Here is a 15059-nt window from a genome sequence, read left to right as displayed (position 1 = left end):
CAAGTCTGCAGACAAGCTCTCTGATGTGCTGTGACAGTACAGGGATTTGTCTCCAGACTACGAGATTCCTATCTGCACCACTTGCTGAATCTCATCTAGGTAAGAGGTGAGAGTTACTATATTTTTCATGATCTTCCTATTGAAAATGCATGCATGTAGATCATCAGGAAGAGGGGAATTCTTTTGATTTTTTAGTAGGCTGGAGTATGGGAAATACAAATATCCTCGTGTAAAATAAAACAACGCATGGGTATGCAATATAACAATATACACATTGAAAGATATAAAAAAGTATGAAAAAATGACATAAAATTGGTAAAAATCAAGTATAATTAAGCCAAATTCATGGGAAATATGTGCAATTGGTGGAAATATGATGAAATATGTAAAATCGCAAAAAAATCTTGCAAAATTACTTAAAGTGACTGAGAATACATAAAATTGGAGAAAAAGTAACATGAAAGAGGGGAATTGAGGTAGGCTGGGGGTACCTGGACACTCAACACTGAGAAAAGATTAAAAATTATGTTCTGGCTGCATTCATTTTTAACCCTCTCCATCTCCCTGTAAACCACATGGGTTTTTGTAACAAATACTTCAACAAAGGCGACACAAGTATTACACAGACACACCATATTTAAGCAGGCAACACATATGTATCCCAATTCATAACTGTGCTCTCACACACAGCAGTAGAATATAGATATTACCAAATTACGGCTGGTTCTCACAAACAATGTTATTCTTTATGTATTAAGTAGAAGAATCAATGCGTTTATCAGATGTAAGCCATTCCCTATAGTATTCAGTAGGAGAGAGAGCCAATGACACATGATGATGATGATGATGATGATGATGTTGAGGTCCCATATTTCAAGGAGCGTAGGGGACGATGCGGGAGACCCACACCGCCGACTAGGCAAGGTCCTAGCAGAGGTGGTTTGCCATTGCCTTCCTCCGACCGTAAAGGAGATGAATGATGATGGTGAAGACGACACAACAACATCAAGTCATCTTGAGGCAGGGAAAATCGCTGACCCCGCTGGGAATCAAACCTGGCATCCCGTGCACAGGAAGCGAGAATGCTACCACAAGACTATGAGCTGCAGACTGATGTCACATTTATCACCTTTAATAATGTGAAGAGGGTATACTCGAGAGACGTGAAATTGTTATATCATCCTACACATGAGCAAAACCACCTAATAACAGACTAGGACATCTCTGTGCAAGAGGAATGCTACCAGAGCTGTTGTGATGGTACTGTAAACAGCAATAAGACTGTTACATCTCCTTCGGCTACTGATCGTGGTGCTTACTTCCTCATAAGTTGCTGTTTCTTTGTGTGCATTTTCGAACAGAAAGGTGTGAATGGTACCTCAGTGTGTCAGCTATCAAAAATATTAATGTCGGTTTTTCTTCGTTCTGTTTCCTAGTGAGACATAGCCGCATCATACAAAATCCGTTAATTTCCAAAGAGACAGCAGCAGTCTCCAGACTTCATTCTCATTGGTTTCTCAGCAGCTCGAACAGAGGATATACACTGACGATGCCTTCCTAGGATAGTGCAGAAGGAAGTAGTTGTATCATTTTGAAGTTTGTCACCATAGTGATTGGGGTAGGAAACTGATGGGGCTGTTGTATGTCTGATGTTGGACAAATATATCCTACATTAGAGTATGAAGAGCATTGCATTCCACATGATTAATACTTCAGAAACCGTATGGCTTTAACAATAAACCATTCTTAATTGCAGAACCGTGTAACCATCGTAACTTGTGTTTATGCTCTATAATCATTTCTCTCATGCCGGTGCCTTCCTGGTACTGACTCCAGACAGTGGAATAATGCTTTAGACCTGATAGCATGGTTGATTTATATGAAATGTTTCAGACTCCATCAGTCTGGGGCTCCATCATCATAAACCAATGTTTCTTCTTAACCATCCGTTCTATCACTGCAACACTCACACCTACAAAATACCAATAAGTGGTGCTACCCTCCTTGACATGCACACACATCTGGAGAGATCTTGCACTTTTGGATGGGTGCTTTGGGTAAGATTGGTGTTGTAGAATGAAGGCTTTCATGACCAGGTGACATGGCTGTTGATATACTTTCCGGGATGTGAGGTCGTGGTCCAAGAACTTTTCTGCTCCTTACGTTTCGTCCAGAACTGCGCTGGACTTCCTCAGAGGCACTGCTCTGCTGAGTCTTGCCGACTGACTGGTCGGGTGTCTGAGAGCGACTTATATATTGTGAGAAAGGGGGGCGTGGTTCAGGTGACATATGATGAGCAGTGATAATCCATAGCAAAGATAAGGTTGACTATCGATTACCACCTTGTCAAAGATAAAAATTGTTAGCAATTTTGTAGAGCCACTGATAATCCATAGCAAAGATAAGGTTGACTATCGATTACCACCTTGTCCAAGATAAAAATTGTTAGCAATTTTGTAGAGCCACTGTCCATATATCGCTAAGTTTCATAGCCTCCATATGGACAGTGGCTCTACAAAATTGCTAACAATTTTTATCTTGGACAAGGTGGTAATCGATAGTCGACCTTATCTTTGCAATGGATTATCAGTGGCTCTACAAAATTGCTAACAATTTTTATCTTTGACAAGGTGGTAATCGATAGTCAACCTTATCTTTGCTATGGATTATCACTGCTCATCACGTGTCACCTGAACCACGCCCCCCTTTCTCACAATATATAAGTCGCTCTCAGACACCCGACCAGTCAGTCGGCAAGACTCAGCGGAGCAGTGCCTCTGAGGAAGTTCAGCGCAGTTCTGGACGAAACGTAAGGAGCAGAAAAGTTCTTGGACCACGACCTCACATCCTGGAAAGTATATCAACAGCCAAGATTGGTGTTGCTGGAAGGATTGGTCAAGGACAATGTGGGATCCGTCAATCTCCAACTTTGCGAGGTTACTGTGATGTCCACCCATGCAGGGAAAGATGAGTAGTTCTTGTCAGAAACTGAACACCATGATCAGAGTGCTGCAAATATCTAGATAACCTAACTGCATTGATATAAGACACTGTCTGGTATACTTTCATGTATATGGCCGAATGTATGTACTGCAGATGTGTCTATCTGCATTCGCAATCTAGTATATGGCGTATGCAAATTAGTGGGTGGGTGATTTAGCAACAATACGGAAACTGGGAAGCAATCTGCTGTGTCACTGGCTGGCATTGAAATTATGGAACAACTGGTTAAATTTCTAAAATTGATTGTGCCATCAACTGTGGTGTGTATTACCGTACGTCGCCCCATGTCAACAGTCTCTTTCCCATCCTGTCTGTCCACTGGTACGCTGTTGACTATTGCATAATGATTGACTGACACCACTTGGATGAGCTGGAAGGAGCCTTGGAGGAACTCTTGATATCTGCTACCTGTCACGGTGGAGCATGGGATTAAGTGTATATCTCATCACCTTCAGACAGTTGTTTGGAAGCATTAGTCAATGCTGCAGACATGTTATAGTGCCATATGCTGCAATGTCCTCCAGATTTTTTTTTTTTTAATTTTATTTTCACCAATAACATAACAGTACCTCTTTTCATTTCTACCACCTCAAACATGTTGTGAATGGCCCATTCGGTGATGGTCAGCATCAGAACAGTAATCATGTACACGACTGAAAATTGAGAAAACAATGATCTTCGAAATGGAACACCAAAACATCCACTACCCTGTCACTGTGGAAGATGAGATTAACTATATAGGTCATCATCTTCTGACAGCTATTGGAAATGCTCTACAATGCTGCAGACTCTTCCAGTTTCCATATTGTGCAATGTCTTCCACATTTTAATTGATGAGTAACATCGCTTCTGTGTTATTTCTACCAACCCTGTGTGTTGTGGGAGCTGCATAGTTCACACGATGAGATGTTCAGCTTTCTGTGAGAGCCAAAGGATCAAAATGTGTTAATGTCGATTTAGCAGCTGATACAGACCTTGAAGTCATGGTAGAAAAGGAAAGAGTATGGCAGTGTGCAAATCTGTAGTCGTAGAGTACTTGGTTGTGTTACAGTTGAAAAAACAATGTATTAAACTCCTTATGAAGGACCAATACAGGAACTCTCTTTTGTGATTGATAGTCTATTGGATATGGTCTTCCTCCAGTACTTTCAACAAAACTTTACTCAGGTCTGTGCAGGCAACTTAGAGCACTAGCCACATGCTCCAGTTGAGCGATACAAGTATATGTAAAATGCTCAATGTAAACATGCAGACAGTATTTGTTTTTTGATATATCGGAAGAGAGAAACGCAGTAAAATGTTAGAGGAGGCTCTACTACAAGGAGAGGTATAACCGGTTTAAGTCTGGATGCAGATAGGTCTCTCAAAACCACACTGATTTTACTCATAAAACTAACAGAAATCACCTGTATCTATTCTCATCGATTTGTGACTGTTTTTATTATCATCATCTCTGTTTAAGGAATAAGTGTCACTGCAAGCCCTGTATTACTTTGCACTTCATAATCTCTAATTATAAAGCACACACCACTTGAATTATAGCTCGTTGTGGAACCTAGAAATGATAGTGTTTTTTCCCCGACATGCGAGTAGACTGCGTGAAACATGCTGTGATGATCAAACTGCTTACAAAACTGCAAGGCAAGAATCTGCTGTATGATAGAAACTTTACAGACATGTCGGTAGATGGGATTATGTAGCAAAAATATCAAATGCTAGCATGCTGACGGTAATTGGTTTCAATATAATGGGGGAGGGGGAGGGGGAGAGATGTGGTAAAATCTTATAGGGGATTCTATTACAAGACATACTAATCACGATTTATTTCATAAATGCCAGCATAATAAAGCATCGCATTGGTAAAGTGGGACCTGCCATAGTGTACGAAACAGCAATGTCATCTTGAATTATAGCTTCCTGTTGAATTTATAATGATTGTGTTCTTTTCCGAGATGTAAGCAAAGGCGTGAAAGGTTGTAACCTGTAATGATATTTCATGTGTCTGAAATGATTGTTATACACAGTTGCATGAGAATTTATTTACAGACACTGATTTCAAAACGAGAGTCACTCTCGGGTTGTGTAATTTGTCCATTGGGCTGAAAGACATTGCTTAAGATAGATTTTTTTTCCTTCAGAGTTTAAATTCTCACCTTTGTTTTACTCCAATGATGGTTTCAAAATAAAGAACATTTTGCTGCAATTGATAGTTTTCGAAGCAAAATAGTGGAAGTTTTTTTTCCCGATTTTATGCAGGATGGACATGTCTCTGCAGTTTGGTTATCTGTAATTGGCGGTGGTGCACTTATTTGGATGTCGCAAAAGAATGAGATGCGAATTGCCTCCTACAGTTGACCATAAAAACTATACTGATTTTGGTCATAAAACTAAAAGAAAATGGACTGCACCTTTTTTTGTGTAAAGAGGACATTCATTGTTGTCACGATTGTGTTTTCATTTGTAGTAGATGTTTCATTATAAGAGATGCATTGATGATAAATACAAATGTTATAGTGCAGTGTTTCTCCCCCTCAGAACATCGTGTGCTTGCTGGCTGGTCTACTGGAAGTGCGATGGCAGAGTTCCATAGGAGATCTCGGCTGTCCTTTTAGACAAATAACCCACGGTCAGGATAGCCCTCATTTATCTTAGTTTTGTTCTGAGGGATATCAGCATCATGCTCTATTGTATGTGTAACTTTTGTCAGCGTTGATAATGGTGACCACCTAGCTACGTGCTCACGAGGGACACATTGTACTGAAGACTCTGCAACCAGGGCAATGGACGACTGCTCTGGGGTCTGCAGTCACTTTAGTCGGAGGACTTCCTGTTTTCCAAGCAGCGGACATTAGAAAAGACGATCTGGAGAGTTCTCTGGAATTTAGTTGTTGTTCCAGGAGCGCCCAGTCTTTCCCAGAAATATATTGACAGATTGCATGAAGCATCTTGTTCTTGTCTTTCCTCTGTCTGTGACTGATTTCTGCAGACTGGAGACAGTATATCAGTGCCAACAGAAGGATCTCTTTGTGGCCCATCAGCAGCAAGGTAGAACAGGCCTATTTCTCTACCTATGGTGAGCAGAGCGAGGGATGAGTGCTGAAAGAGGGGGGTGATTAGACTACCTCCAAGTTGGTTAGTTCATGAGTGCCCATCAAGGAGGACACAGCTGCAATCTTCTGGGATCAAGGTTTGAGGTAGTTTTGTTATTTTGATGATTTTTTCCAAATGTCCAGTACATGATGCATTATGACCCACTGATTACTAGGGCGGCTTTTTTCACAACAATTTCTGATGTGTAATTAGAACAGTGATGCATCTTCCATCAGTTGTGGTAGCATGTACTGGCTTCAGTTGCCTGAGCTGTGATTGTAGAGCAGGCATCTGTAGTGAACTCTGATGCCAAATAGTGATAGATGCAGTCCTCAGCTGTATGATGACAGGTAATACACTTATGAAACTCCTCTGTGTCCAACACCAGCAGCTCATCAGTTGAAAAAAGTAGATAGTACCTTACACACTAGTCTTTTTCCTGCCAGCTTGTAGGTGTAGGGTAGAATTTGAGTGCATCTGCCAGTAGTTTCGAGTCATATTGTGAAATTTTTTCTCAGTGGTGTAACACCAGTTCTTTGGCATCATCAATTTTTGAGCAGTATTACTATTCTAGGCAGTCCTTCTTCAGTGCTATGCATATAGTTGTGTAATTAGGACCAACCCTTACTTCAGCTTACCAACCAAAATAAATAAATAAATGAAGTACGGTAACATAATCTTCTTCTCTTGCATCTGGGCAGTTTCTATGTGTTGGGGGATGCACTTGGGCTTTCCACCCAGAAGGACCAGAGTTGAGTCCCAGAAAGGATATCATCATTTTTAATTTCCCACCAATTCCTCGGTGGTGGGTGGGGGACAAAGAAATTCCCTCAAAAATTGAAACTTTCCACCAATTGGGTGATGTGGCTGAGGGAAACACATGACATGACAGATATCTAAATAGATGACAGAGGGATAGAGAAACAATTAAAATCGCTCAAAAGAGGAAAGGCCACTGGACCTGATGGGATACCAGTTCGATTTTACACAGAGTACGCGAAGGAACTTGCCCCCCACTTCTTCCAGCAGTGTACCATAGGTCTCTAGAAGAGTGTAGCGTTCCAAAGGATTGGAAAAGGGCACAGGTCATCTCTGTTTTCAAGAAGGGACGTCGAACAGATGTGCAGAACTATGGACCTATATCTCTAACGTCGATCAGTTGTAGAATTTTGGAACATGTATTATGTTCGAGTATAATGACATTTCTGGAGACTAGAAATCTACTCTGTAGGAATTAGCATGGGTTTCGGAAAAGACGATCGTGTGAAACCCAGCTCGCACTATTCGTCCATGAGACTGAGAGGGCCATAGACACGGGTTCCCAGGTAGACGCCGTGTTTCTTGACTTCCGCAAGGCGTTCGATACAGTTCCCCAAAGTCGTTTAATGAACAAAGTAAGAGCATATGGACTATCAGACCAATTCCTAGATAACAGAATGCAGCATGTCATTCTCAGTGGAGAGAAGTCTTCCGAAGTAAGAGTGTTGTCAGGTGTGCTGCAGGGAAGTGTCGTAGGTCTGTTGCTATTCACAATATACATAAATGACCTTGTGGATAACATTGGAAGTTCACTGAGGCTTTTTGCGGATAATGCTGTGGTATATCGAGAGGTTGTAACAATGGAAAATTGTACTGAAATGCAGGAGGATATGCAGCAAATTGACGCATGGTGCAGGGAATGGCAATTGAATCTCAATATAGACAAGTGTAATGTGCTGCGAATACATAGAAAGAAAGTTCCCTTATCGTTTAGCTACAATATAGCAGGTCAGCAACTGGAAGCAGTTAATTCCATGAATGATATGGGAGTAGGCATTAGGAGTGATTTAAAATGGAATGATCATATAAAGTTGATCGTTGGTAAAGCAGATGCCAGACAGGTTCATTGGAAGAATCCTAAGGAAATGCTATCCGAAAACAAATGAAGTATGTTACAGTACACTTGTTCGCCCACTGCTTGAGTATTGCTCACCAGTGTGGGATCCGTACCAGATAGGGTTGTTAGAAGAGAGAGAGAAGATCCAACAGAGAGCAGCGCGCTTCATTACAGGATCATCGCAAAGGCATTATGGAGATGATAGATAAACTCCAGAGGAAGACTCCGCAGGAGAGACGCTCAGTAGCCTGGTACGTGCTATTGTTGAAGTTTCGAGAACATACCTTCACCAAGGAGTCAAGCAGTATATTGCTCCCTCCTACATATATCTCGCGAAGAGACCATAAGGATAAAATCAGAGAGATTAGAGCCTACACAGAGGCATATCGACCATCTTTCTTTCCAAGAACAATACGAGACTGGAATAGAATGGAGAACCGATAGAGGTAATCAAGGTACCCTCCACCACACACCGTCAGGTCGCTTGCAGAGTATGGATGTAGATGTAAATGTAGATCCGGGAGTTGGTGGGGTGGCTGTGATTTGGGGGGGGGGGGTTATTAATTGATCAATTTAATTAATTTGCATTTCAATTTGATATCAAAATTGCACCTGTGTCCCATCTCCCTACTACAACTACTGACAAAGCAGAGACTGTTGCACCCTTGGTTCAAAGGAAACACGCAAATGATGACAAGAAAAGGTTAGTAGAGATTTGAATGTCTGTGAAAAAACCTATGCCTGAAGCATTTAATCACCTACACTGTCATATTTTAGCAGAAGGTGTGGTAGAGAACCCGAGAAAATTTTGGTCCTATATAAAATCGCAATGTGAACCCAAGGCTTCCACTCAGTCACTTGTTGAACAGTCAGGTGTGCCAGTTGATGATAGCAAAACGGAAGCCAAAGTTTTAAACTTCACATTCAAAAAATCGTTCACACAGGATAATCATGCAAACACACTGTCATTTGACCATTTGACAGACTCCCGTATGGACAACATAGTAATAAGCATCCTTGGTACAGAGAAACCAATGAAAGATTTTAAAGCAAATAAATATCTAGATCCGGATGGAATCCCAGTTCAATTTTACAAAGAGCACTCTACGGCATTGCCCCTTACCTGACCTGCATTTATTGTGGATCTCTCGCCCAGCACAAAGTCCCAAGTGAATGGAAAAAAGTGCAGGTGACTCCAGTATATATGAAGGGTTAAAGAGTGGACCCGTAACATTACAGATCAATATCCTTAAGTTCAGTTTGCTCCAGAATCCTTGAACATATTCTCACTTTGAATGTATTTCACTTTCTTGAGACTGAGAAGCTTACATCCATGAATCAGCATGGTTTTAGAAAGCATCGCTCAAGCAAAACTCAGCTTGCCCTTTTCTCACATGATGTACTGCCAACAATGGCTGAAGGGCAACAGGCAAATTCATATTTCTAGATTTCCAGAAAACATTTGACACTGTGCCACATTGCAGGCTGTTAATGAAGGTATTGGCATATGTAATAAGTTCACAGATATGTGAGTAGCTTAAAGGCTTCTTAAGTAACAGAACCCAGCATGTTGTCCTCAATGGCGAGTTTTCATCAAAGACAGGGCTACCATTTGCAGTGGCCCAGGGAAGTGTGATAGGACCACTCTTTTTCTCTGTATACATAAATGATATGGTGGACGGGATGGGCAGCACTCTGCAATTGTTTTCTAATGATGTTATGGTGTATGGTAAGGTTTTGAAATTGAGCTACTGTTGGAAGATACAAAGATGACTTAGACAAAATTTCCAGTTGGTGTGATGAATGGCAGCTAGCTCTAAACGTAGGGAAAGGTAAGTTAATGCAAATGAGTAGGAAGATCAAACCTGTAATGTTCAGATACAGTATTATTAGTGTCCTGTTTGACATAGTCAAGTTGTTTAAATATCTGGGCATAACTTTGAAAAGTGATATTAAATGAAACAATCAAGTGAGGACTGTGGTAGGGAAGGCAAATGGTCGACTATGGTTTATCGGGTAAATTTTAGTAAAGTGTGGTACATCTCTAAAGGAGACTGAATATGGGAAACTGGTGCGATCCATTCTTGAGTATTTAGCATACGTACCGGGTTAAATTGAAGGCGGACATTGAAGCAGTTCAGAGACGAGCTGCTAAATTGGTTACTGGTAGCTTGAACACCACACAGTGTTATGGAGATACTTTGGGTATTAAAATGGGAAGCCCTGGAAGGAAGACAACATTCTTTTTGAAGAATGCTATTGAGAAAATTTAGAGAACTTGCATTTTAATCTGACTGCCAACTGATTCTGTTGCTGCCAAAATACATTGTGCATAAGGACCACGAAGCTATGACATGAGAAATTAGTGCTCACACAGAGGCAAATAGATGGTCATTTTTCCGTCACTCAATTTGCAAGTGGAACAGTAAAGGAAATGACAAGCAGTGGTGCAGGCTACCCTCTGCCACACACCTTATAGTGGTTTGTGGAGTCTGGATGTAGATGTAGATGTAAAATGCAAAGTCCATGGGCATCCACTCCGATGGGTACTCTAGCATTGCCCATGGAGAAAATTTTTGTGGCAGGGATGCATGGTTGTGGCCACACGCTGAATAGGCATTCACAGTGTGCTCAATGGTGGAATGAATTGCTGGTCAACAGACGTGGCACCAGGCCAGTGTTTTCATGCATGACATCTCCTACCATGATGTATGTAACACCTACAGTATGTGTTGTTGCGACAATAGTGGAATAACAATGTTGCAATTCTTATCTTTTGTAGCTAGCAGTAGGATGTCTTCTACAACACAGCCTATCACGAAGTTCGATGTATATCGGGGGAGGGGGGGGGGGGGGGCTGAGTTTCATACCACAGGTAAATTTTCCAGCCTAACCATCCTTGCTGGCCTATTGTAATTACTCTGGGCAAAAGTGGATCCTCACTTGTAGGTGCCATGACTTTCTGCTACATCAAAGGAAATTCGTTAAGGGTATCCTGAAGGTTCTGGTCCAGTACAAAACAGACTGCCTCCTGCTTAATGAAGTCTATGTCAGGACGCAATAGTAACTATAAAAAGGCATCTGCCTTTGTGGGTTGTCAGCTGGGCCTGTAGTCGGTGTCGGAAAAATAATTACTCAGAAACAAATGCAGCACTGTGCCGTTCTGTCTAAGAACTTAATCTCGGGGCCAAATAGTGAGATGAGCAGCTGATGGTCTGTAAGGAGGTGGAACTTAGAGCTACACATGAAAACATGGAAATGTTTTACTCCATATATGATCGTAAGTACCTCCTTCTTAATATGATAATTTCACTGTGATGAAGGTCTTAAAAAAAATGAAATACAATACTCCACCCTATCAGGATTTCTGTGAGATAGCACAACACCACAGCCATATAGACATACATCAGTGACAAGGGTCAAAGGCTTACTGGAGGTGAATGTTGCCAAACATGGAGCGGAGTATAAATGATGCTTCTCTTTCTGGAATGCCGAACAACATGTCTCTGACCACATAAAATTCACTGCTTTCTTCTGAACCAGATTCAACTGACCACAAAGGTGAGCAGCCCACAGAATGAATTTTGTCTAGTAATTTACCTTCCCAACCAATGACTAACTCTCTAATATTCTTAGGAACTGCTGCTGCTGCAAAATGCTCTCCTGTTGGTACTATACCTGACTTACTTAACTCATGCCATAAATACCACACTTTGGGAGCAAACAAACTAAATTGTCAAGCCTGCAATGCAGCCCATTGTTTAACAGTTGCTGAAAAACTGCCAACAGATTTTGCAGATGCTGTTTTCTCATGGAGCCAGTAACCCAGATATCATCCAGACAGTTGACACCACACGGAATGTCTTTGATGAGTTCCTCATGAAAATCCTGTAATATTTATGGAGCTGAAGCTACCCCAAATGGCAAATGGTTAAAGTTGTACATTCTGAAAGTAGTATTTAATACTATAATCTGCAAAGACCCAGCATCCAATGGCAACAGTAAGTATCCACCTCTGACGACAATTTTGGAAAAATACTCTTTGCTGGAAAACTGAGCCAGCAACTCCTAGGGATGTGGTATGGGGTGAAAATCTATTTCGTTTTGTGCTTTGATTGTGTGCTTGAAATTGTCACAAAGTCTAACAACACCCTCAGGAACTGCTAATGGTTTCAAAGTTACGTGGACTTCAAAATTGGTGGCTCTACCCAGCTGCTTACAAAAAAGTTGACACTGTCTGCAGCAATGCCTCCATGTTACACTGCCCACTATAAGACACTACTTGGCACAGAGCCATGTAAGTGGGTGCACCCATGCTAGTAATAAATTGAACAGACTGGTTAAAGTCATTGTGTATAATTGAAACTTGGTGCAACATCCATTAAATCTCCAAGTCTATCATGATACAATGAAGCTGTAAGCTTGATGACACACACTAGTGGTCAAAAGTTTTTGATCACCTACCACAAGTATGGATTTATGGGTAAAACTGGAATTTTGTTTTGAATAGTCTATCACATCTCCCTTCTGATAGTAAAACAAGTATAAACATGTAAAGGCTAAACCTCTCTGTTGTGTACCTGACTGGCGTCCACATAGACGGGCATTGATCAGTATCCACAACAACACTGATGTGCCTTTACCCAGGCCGGTTCCATTTGAATAGGCCTCATTCCTTCAGTTGTCTGTGTAGCAATCAGTTCACATTACTGTACAGTTTACTGTGTACATCTCACAATGTTTTTGTATGCCTGATCAGGTTCATACCATTTTGCCTCCTAATGGGATGGAAGCATGGGGTTGGAACTGAAACATGTGCTGTAATTGTACCTCTGCCTCAGGAAGGCAATTCCAGAGGGGCAATAGCAACAAAAGTAGGTGTAGCCCAATCTATAGTGATTTATACATTACAGTGGTTTGAGCAAACTGCTGCCAAAGCAAGTGTTTGTGGCCTGGGAGGCACCCAGTATCATCATTCAGGAAAGGTCAGTTCATATGTGTACAGAGTAAACATCGGATGACTCAGATATTCATGAGAAAATAAATAGTATGCAAGCAGATCCAATCTGTCTCGACAGTGGAGCGCTGCCTTTGTGAAAATGGTTTAAAGGGCTATATAGCGGCCAAAAAACCTTCATTATGTAAACAAAATGAGGTGAGAAGACTGTAATGGGTGCAGCACATAAAAATTGTAGGGTGCAACAATGGTCCATGGTTTGCAAAGAACATATGAAGTGTCAGTATATAACACCAATGGTGAAGCATAGTGGAGGGTCAGTCATGATCTGGAGGTGTTTCGTGGGAGATAAAGTTGGTGAGCTAGTGATAATTAATGGAACATTAAAGAAGGAAAGATATCACAGGACACTGATTAACAATGCGGTTCCATCTGACAAAAGGTTTATTGGTCACGGGTTCATTCTACAGCAGAACAATGATCCCAAACATGCTTCAAAATTGTGCAGAGGATACGTCAATGGAATAAGATAATTGTGCCAAATTGAAGAACATGATTAGGTCAAGTCAGTCACCTGACTTAAATCCCATTGAACACTAATGGGATGAATTTGACAAAGAGGTCAGAAAACTGAGGCACAATGGTAAAGATACAAAAATAATTTTCAGACGTGCTGGACTGTAATACCTGCAAAAACACTACAAAATCTTATCTCCAGAACACCAAGAGTTTGTGCAGCTGTTCTGAGCGCAATGGGAGGATACTTCAAAGGGACTAAATTGTTATTCATATTGTATTGAATACAATTATAGACAGAGAAAATGCATATTTTTCGGTCTGTTTAGTTTGTACAATGTGTTTGCACATTGAAGTAAAGTATACAGATTTTATCATGGGTTATCAAAAACTTTTGACTGGTAGCATTCTTCTGGGTCCAATTGTGATCATGGGAATGTTGTCCCATGGCACTGCCAAGAGAGTCTGTAGAAAACCAGCACCAGAGAACTCACTCTGCTACTACACTCAACAATTCACCTCAATGACATGTTCGATAAAGCTTGAACAGCCACCGACGAATACCTGTCCAACTGGTGTCACTCATCAAGTTTTGCCACTTGTCAATCTTCTGAAAACACATTTTGCACTCCAACAGTCAACTCCTCAAATTCTGGAATTTGTGCTATCTTGTCTAACATCAGATCCAAATGTGACAATGCTTTAGTCTGTACTGCCCTTTCTGGTGCCAGCTACACTAATTCATCATGAATTAAGGAGCCTGCATAGAAAGTGCTAGTTTGTTTACAGTCAAAATTACATCTGCATTATAAATTTCACATTTCACAAAATCTAAATTACAAATTTCAGTTGGCTTCATAATTCATTATGCAGGAAAGAAAATTACTCCATAAATATGATAGAGACAGTAGACAAATAGAGCTACTATGTACAGCAACAATTAATACTATCAACTGCTCCATGTAACATCATTACAAGGACTGCATGTATCATAAATATATTTTGTTAGTGAAAAAAACTACAGTAATGATATATATATAAAACAATTTTCTCCGGATAATAAGAGTTTGTTATTCATTTGCTAGGGATATAATTAGCATACATATAACAAACAATTTACTCTTTCCATTGTTTCAGAATATCTTAAGTCAGATTGTTGTTGTAGTTCAGAATTTCCACAATCTATATAACACTGATAAAATATAGGGACAACCATTTAAACAGTAAATTATTGTAAAATAATGTGCCATAAGAATGCATGTTTGTCAATTATGTCATTTTGTGTCATGTATCAGTTCTGAGTATCTTAGTTATACTGTTCTCCCCTGCTTGTGCATATACTGAGGAAGTGAGAATTATTTTGGAGAGTACTTGGTGCTTCATTTCATAAAAGTGCCAAAGCTCACAAAATATGGATGATATTTTAACTGTCTATCACACAGATTAACACTATTCATTTGAGGCTCGACAAAGCAGCGTGTTGATTCAAAGCAGGTTAGTAGCACTACCCAAGATGCTCCTTCTGTAACTCAGGTTAATTGAACTAAGTTTTAAATTAAAAAAAAAAAAAAAATGTGTGTGTGTGTGTGTGTGTGTGTGTGTGTGTGTGTGTTCGCG

Source organism: Schistocerca nitens, chromosome 3 (assembly GCF_023898315.1).
Source record: "Schistocerca nitens isolate TAMUIC-IGC-003100 chromosome 3, iqSchNite1.1, whole genome shotgun sequence".
In the NCBI taxonomy this organism is placed as follows: domain Eukaryota; kingdom Metazoa; phylum Arthropoda; class Insecta; order Orthoptera; family Acrididae; genus Schistocerca; species Schistocerca nitens.
This window is presented reverse-complemented; position numbering follows the sequence as displayed.